Here is a 7,462-nt window from a genome sequence, read left to right on the forward strand (position 1 = left end):
CCCCCCTGGGTTACAAAACATAAAATCTGCTCTGCGGCGCAAGGCCATGAGATGGACAGGGAATCTCGAAGCGTTGCGATCACGAATTTCCACATAGAACGACAAAGATGCCCCGTGTAGTCTTAACAGACTGGTGGGGCAAGCGCCGTCAGCGAGTAGTACCGATGAAGGCCGGCACGGCACACGAGGTGGTGGGTGGCCAGCACCACGCCCGGCCGCCTTTGTCTCCCTAGTGGCGATTTCCACACATTTTATATTTCTACCAGTTAAGGCTTATTGAGCTATACAGCTTTCTTTTTTCAAAAACGACCTGGCCACAAATGATAGCCCAACAAAGTGGCTGATCACGTGGAGGGAAAAACCGGAGGACCCGGAGAAAAATCCAAGCGACCATGGGGAGAGAGACACACAAACTCCAAATATACAGCAGCTGGGTCGGGGTCGAACCCACGCCCTTCTGTATACCAGGCGAGGGAGTCAACATCTCCGAGCCTTCTGGGGGGGGGTATGCGGACCCCGGGGGGGGGGGGACACATGGCAATGTCCCAGGGGGTAGGTGAGGTGGTTTATCAATCTGTGAAATGATATCTTAAATGAGAGCCATTGGTGAATTATCATGCATTAATCTGCCAAAATAAAATAACTGCGATAAAATGTAAATCCATATGGTAACCTATGACAATATAAAATACCTTTATAAACTCATTGATCTTAAACAATGATCTTAAACAATGTAGCCAGGAGTAACCAGCGAGCGCAAACAAGAGAACGTCACGCACGCGCAGTGCCGTCCCTTGAATGTCGTTTTCATTCGCGTGTCAGTTTCTAGCAGCTAGTCTGGATACCTCACACAATAGGCAATCGGTTCAAATGTTGACGTTCATGATTCATACTTCTACTCCCGAGAGGCGTGTTGAGTCGGGCAAGGGGGTAACTGGGTTGAAACTAAACTCAAGAAGGTGGGCGCAGTCGTCGCCGACAAAAGTTTGACAACCACCGCTGTGAGCAAACCTCTTCCCCCTGCAGCAGAAGAAGAAGAAGAAGACGAATCCACGACTGGCAGAGCAGAGCGACATCTTCCTCCGCCCTGCAGACACAGCCGCGCCGTGCCAAGGTCGTGCACAAGAGCCCCCTGGCTTGATGCCGTCCCATTGCTCGCCCCGGAGGCGCCGGGGCGAGCTGGTGGCTCGTGTCACCGAGCAGCTCCCACTCGGTGCGCTCCGCACCCCCTCGTCTCGCTTTGACCCTCGCTCATCCACCGCACCGCCACGCCATCCTTTTGTTTTGTTGTGCGAATATTTTGCCATTTGAATTTTCATTCCCCCTAAGCGCTTCTTGCCCCGTTGAGTTGAACAAGGCTGGCCTTGCCCTGTGGTCCGAGATGGCCACAGACACTCGACGAGTACTTCACATCTTGGGAATAACCAACCCCGTAGTAGACTCTACCACCCTAGCCAGGAGGTATCGCGGTGGCTAGGAGATGTTGACTACCTCGCCTGGTGTGCAGGAGGTCGTGGGTTCGATCCCGACCCTGACGCCTGCTGCTGTATATTTGGAGTTTGCGTGTCTCTCTCTCTCCCTGTGGTGAGATGTTGACTACCTCGCCTGGTATGCAGGAGGTCGTGGGTTCGATCCCGACCCTGACGCCTGTTGCTGTATAATTGGAGTTTGTGGTGTCTCTCTCCCCGTGGCCGCGTGGATTTTTCTCAAGATCCTCCGGTTTTCCCTCCACATTCAGAATCAACGTCACGCGTTTAGAGAATTTTGCTGCTATACATTTCCACGTAATGATCATAAGCCACTTCGTTAAGCTGTCATGTTTGGCCAGTCGCTTCTGTAAAACAGCTGTACAGCTCAGTGGGCCTTACTTGCTAAAATACAAACAATTGTTTACTAAAACAAAGTTTGTAGTTTAATAGTTTAGCATCACCGTTTCACTCTCCCTTGGCAAGTCGTGGATGTGTCCCGAGCAGACAAGTCCTATGAGGCCCTTGTCTGGGCGTGGGCAGTCTGGTTCATCAGCCCGGTGCTCGCTCCCCCCAGCCGAATTATTGCCACAAAAATGCACCCTCGTTTCGATGGTCCACCGGATTATTATTTTTCAAAGAATTCGCGGTCCGGGTTTTCCATCGTTGCGAATGCACGCGACAAAGCGCACGCGCCACCGCTCGTCGGACGAAACGCAACACATTCGTCAATCAGACTGCCTTGAAAGAAGACGGGTGGGGGGGGGGAAATATACGCCACGTAAATGAATAAAGTGCTATGAAGAATGGCCTTCGCTCGAAATTTATGTCACCTATTATCTGCCAGTTTATTTCAAGGTCACAGTGTTATCGAACGCGGTCATTATTTTTGTGTTAATCGTGCTTGTGCGCAACTGTCAATGCAGCAGCATCGCCAAACAATGAGCGAAGGCTCATCGGAGTCGCGAGGCTTTTCTCCAGGAGGGTCCTGCCGTTCCTTCGAACGATTGGTCCGAATGGCATCATTGAGCATTTGGCTTCGTGCGGGAGCAAAGTCAAGAACTCAGGAGACACCCCCAGAGCCACGCTGCATGGAGAAGCAAAATGCTCGTTCGTGGAATAAATAAACGGTGACCTTAGTCAAGTTTAATAATCAAATAGTTAATAATGAAAATTAATAAAAATGTGTTTGTTATAACAATTCTATATTTATTAAAGTTGCGCATTTTTATGCGACGTCACATTTCTCACCCCCCCCCCCTCGTCACACATCGTCACAAATGTCTGACCCCCCCCCCCCTTAGGTGCGTGACGTCATTTATGGACGGCCCCTTGCCACCTGTCGGGGCCCAACGCCGAACAGTCGGGGGAGTTGGTTGGCATGTGGTTGGCATGTGGCAGCAAGTGTCGGGTCAGGGAGAGCGCTGCGGCGGTGGGGGCGCTAGCCCCCCTACCCCCTTGAGGGGGACGGTAGCCCCCCCTTGAGCACGGGAGACCCCGACAATTGGTATTTTATTGATATTTGGCAATTCAAACACGGTAAAAAAAATCCATAGTTAATTACTGGACTCTATTTAACTGTGTTTTTACACGTTTCATGACCGACCCGCGCGCCCGGCCCAGCCTTGTGCTTGTGTCGACGAACCCACAGCAGGCAGCACGGGAGTCGTTGTACCCGAGGCCTGCCCCCCCGGCCACTCTGTTGGTGGACTTCATTCCAGTGCGGCGGTCGGCAACCCAATTAAGACGAAGAGACTATTTTATTTTTTCGAATTCGGTCAAACAAAAGTCTCAATATGTCAAGAGCAGCAATGCGTCTGTAAAATACGAGCCGGTGCCGGTCCTGAATAGAGGAAGGTCACGAAGCAGTCCCTCCGGAGAGACGCACTCGGCTCGCCAGCCGCAGGTGGCTCACCCCCCCCCCCCCCGCACAGATTTGACGACCGCCCTGGCGCTGAGCGAGCGATGCGCTCCGAGGAGGCTGCCAACCCCGCAGCCCGGGCTGGGCACGGGCTGGGCACGGCGCTGAGCGCGCTCGGCAGATGCGTCTCAACGCGGCCGCGCGCCGCTGCTGGACACAAAGATGCACCACCCCCTGCTTCTCTCTCGCAGCTTCCTTGAGGGTCAGCCTCCTGAAACCTCGTGGTTTCAGGGGGCTACCAGGGCGGGCGGGCGTGTAGAGTGACGACAGTACAGACATCGATATACTCGACACGTGTTGTGTATTTTACTCGAGAGCGGTGTTCTTCACGAATCTCCAGAGGGGCGAGGGCCACTTTCGCCGACAAGACATCATCAGTGTGACGGCCGCCGCACATTTGAAACGATTGGGTGTTTGACAGCAGCACGATGATGGTGATGGCGGGGGGGGTGTTGTCACGTGGTGTGTATTGTCGGGGCCGCACTAAAGGCCACCAAGGACCGCCAGTGGCCCGCGGGCCTTGCGATGAAGGCTCCACTCCCAACTTGGTCAACAGAGCAATGCAATCAGCTGCTGTGCAAGAGCGAGATGGGTCACTCAATCGATGTTTTTTTTGGGTTAGATCGCGTAAATATATAAATGTGTCGTTACACCCGCCACCACCCGACACAGCCAACTAATAAGGTTCGTCACGTAGAGTTATGGCTGTCGCCTAATGAGGCTGGTTGAAATTCCTAGTGAAACGTCACGGTACTCGAATTGTAGATGTTGTGGGTTTACTCTCCAACACACGGGTGTGCTGTACTAGTAACTAATTGACACGTTCTGTTTCCGTGACAAGCCTGACTAATTGGCTGTGTCGGGTGGTGGCGGGTTTAACGACACATTTATACATTGACGCTAATCCAAACACCTCTATTATGGATAACATTGGTCGTGGAAGCCGACTGCTAATACGTGTAAAACTAGACGGGCGAGGAGCGGTAGTGCAGCCGCCCGAGTTCGATTCCAGCTCACGGCCACCAACACCAGTGACGAATATCCCAACCGGTCCTGGGCCCCCTCCTCTCGTGCGGTCTCAGCCTCTAACGAGGGACACAGAAGACGCCCCGACATGATGCTGGCCACCCACCCCTTCCTCGTGTGTGCCATGCGCAGTCTGTTCAGGCTCAACGGGGGGTCTTGGTCATTATTGCACTGGAGGTCAATGAGATGGTTTTTCTCGGTTCGGGGAGGCCTGAAACCAGCAGTGGACTGGTCAGCACGAATTCTAACACAACGGGGTGAGTGAGACGTGTGCCTATCTGAGTCGTCATTGATACTGGGGGAATCCGATGAGCTATAAAGTTATTTAATAAGGATGTCCAGTGGTGGTGGGTGAAGAATACCACAACAACAAACTACACAAGAAACACGTTTGGAGTGCAGAATATAGGAACGGTAGGCAAATCACTAAAAGGAATCCAATTATATTTTATTTGACCAGACAAAGCCCACCTCCTTGAGAAGCGAGCGGACCACAAAATGGGAGGAGCCCCCCTCGCCCGCCACAACCACCCACGCTCCTATCGAGGCCTGAAACTCATTCAGCAATAGGTGCTCGCTAACAGCACTCGCCCCAGCACCTCCTCGGGGTTAAGAGGGAGACCCCTTTGTGTTCCTTTCTCAAGTCTCCCTCGTGCCCCGCACTGGCGATGCGAGGTCTGGACTTGTGCCACGGCCTTGACAACAGCTGTGGCCACTTGCTGGATTCTTCTTAAGTGACGGAGATACTCGGCACAAAGATTTACCGGAGCGCATTCTGTTAAACTTCATTGTATAACGACAACATGAACAAAATAAAACCCACGTTGAGAACTTGGTCTAGCAAGTCGACTGCTTCGTCTCATCCCCACTGTCATTACCCTGCAGGCCGCAGGTCGCCATTCTACGTGACTTTACCGAAAGAACCAAGAAGAACACTCAGACACTCACTCCCCTCGCACCGCTCACATTTTGGGATTCCCTGCCATCATCATCATCATCTCTTTTCCCCAAGCTCGTAGCATAAGTAACTTTGCTTCATTAAAGATACTTGTTTTACACATATATTATATAGTTATAATGTTGATAGTGTTAGGATACTGGAAACCAGATTACCCAGAAGGCTCACACATACAAAGGGAGCCACACTTAAAGGTCTGCACAGATGTATTCAAGAATCCACTGCCGTACTGCCATCTTCTGGCCACTACGAAGGCTCGCCATCCAACATCTGTTGTTCCCAGGCAAGCCTTCCCAGGCAAGTACTCACCAGGCAAGTACTCACCAGGCAAGCCTTCCCAGGCAAGTACTCACCAGGCAAGTACTCACCAGGCAAGTCCTCACCAGGCAAGCCTTCCCAGGCAAGTACTCACCAGGCAAGTACTCACCAGGCAAGTACTCACCAGGCAAGCCTTCCCAGGCAAGTACTCACCAGGCAAGTACTCACCAGGCAAGTACTCACCAGGCAAGTACTCACCAGGCAAGCCTTCCCAGGCAAGTACTCACCAGGCAAGTACTCACCAGGCAAGTACTCACCAGGCAAGCCTTCCCAGGCAAGTACTCACCAGGCAAGCCTTCCCAGGCAAGTACTCACCAGGCAAGTACTCACCAGGCAAGTATTCACCAGGCAAGTACTCACCAGGCAAGTACTCACCAGGCAAGCCTTCCCAGGCAAGTACTCACCAGGCAAGTACTCACCAGGCAAGTACTCACCAGGCAAGTACTCACCAGGCAAGCCTTCCCAGGCAAGTACTCACCAGGCAAGTACTCACCAGGCAAGTACTCACCAGGCAAGTACTCACCAGGCAAGTACTCACCAGGCAAGCCTTCCCAGGCAAGTACTCACCAGGCAAGTACTCACCAGGCAAGTACTCACCAGGCAAGCCTTCCCAGGCAAGTACTCACCAGGCAAGTACTCACCAGGCAAGTACTCACCAGGCAAGCCTTCCCAGGCAAGTACTCACCAGGCAAGTACTCACCAGGCAAGTACTCACCAGGCAAGTACTCACCAGGCAAGCCTTCCCAGGCAAGTACTCACCAGGCAAGTACTCACCAGGCAAGTACTCACCAGGCAAGTACTCACCAGGCAAGCCTTCCCAGGCAAGTACTCACCAGGCAAGTACTCACCAGGCAAGTACTCACCAGGCAAGTACTCACCAGGCAAGTACTCACCAGGCAAGCCTTCCCAGGCAAGTACTCACCAGGCAAGTACTCACCAGGCAAGTACTCACCAGGCAAGCCTTCCCAGGCAAGTACTCACCAGGCAAGTACTCACCAGGCAAGTACTCACCAGGCAAGTACTCACCAGGCAAGTACTCACCAGGCAAGCCTTCCCAGGCAAGTACTCACCAGGCAAGTACTCACCAGGCAAGTACTCACCAGGCAAGTACTCACCAGGCAAGCCTTCCCAGGCAAGTACTCACAGGCTCAAACTTTGTGCAGCTTCCAATATGTGATGCAATTGGAATGATGGTCATAGCACACGGGATGTTGATCACTCGGTCATTGTGCGAGATGTTAACTACCTCGCCTGATGTGCAGGAGGTCGTGGGATCAATCCTGACGCCTGTATAGTTTGCATCTTCTCGTCCTGGTCGTGTGGACTTTTCTCCGGGTCCTCCGGTTTTCCCCTGCACATTTAGAAACACGCGTTTAGAGTGTTTGGCTGCTATAAATTCCCACGTTGTAAGCCACTTCGGTGAGCTGTTATCTCCGGCCAAGTCGCGTCTGAAAAAGAGAAATACAGCTCAGTGGGCCCATCCTGGTAAAAATAACATCGTAGTTTATTAGTTTGGGAATTAACCACACGGCGTGAAACAGGATTGACTCTTCCTGAAAGTGAAGAGAGTCTCCATTATTGTTCTCACATCTCTGTCGGTTCAGTGGCAGAAATTCCACATTCCTATGTCAGGAATCGTATACAGTAGTAAACTGGTAAGGGGCCGTCCATAAATGACGTCACGCACCTATGGGGGGGTCAGACATTTGTGGCGATGTGTGACGAGGGGAGGGGTGAGAAATGTGACGTCACATGAAAATGCGCAACTTTAAA

This window comes from Lampetra fluviatilis, chromosome 43 (assembly GCF_964198595.1).
Source record: "Lampetra fluviatilis chromosome 43, kcLamFluv1.1, whole genome shotgun sequence".
Taxonomy (NCBI): Eukaryota; Metazoa; Chordata; class Hyperoartia; order Petromyzontiformes; family Petromyzontidae; genus Lampetra; species Lampetra fluviatilis.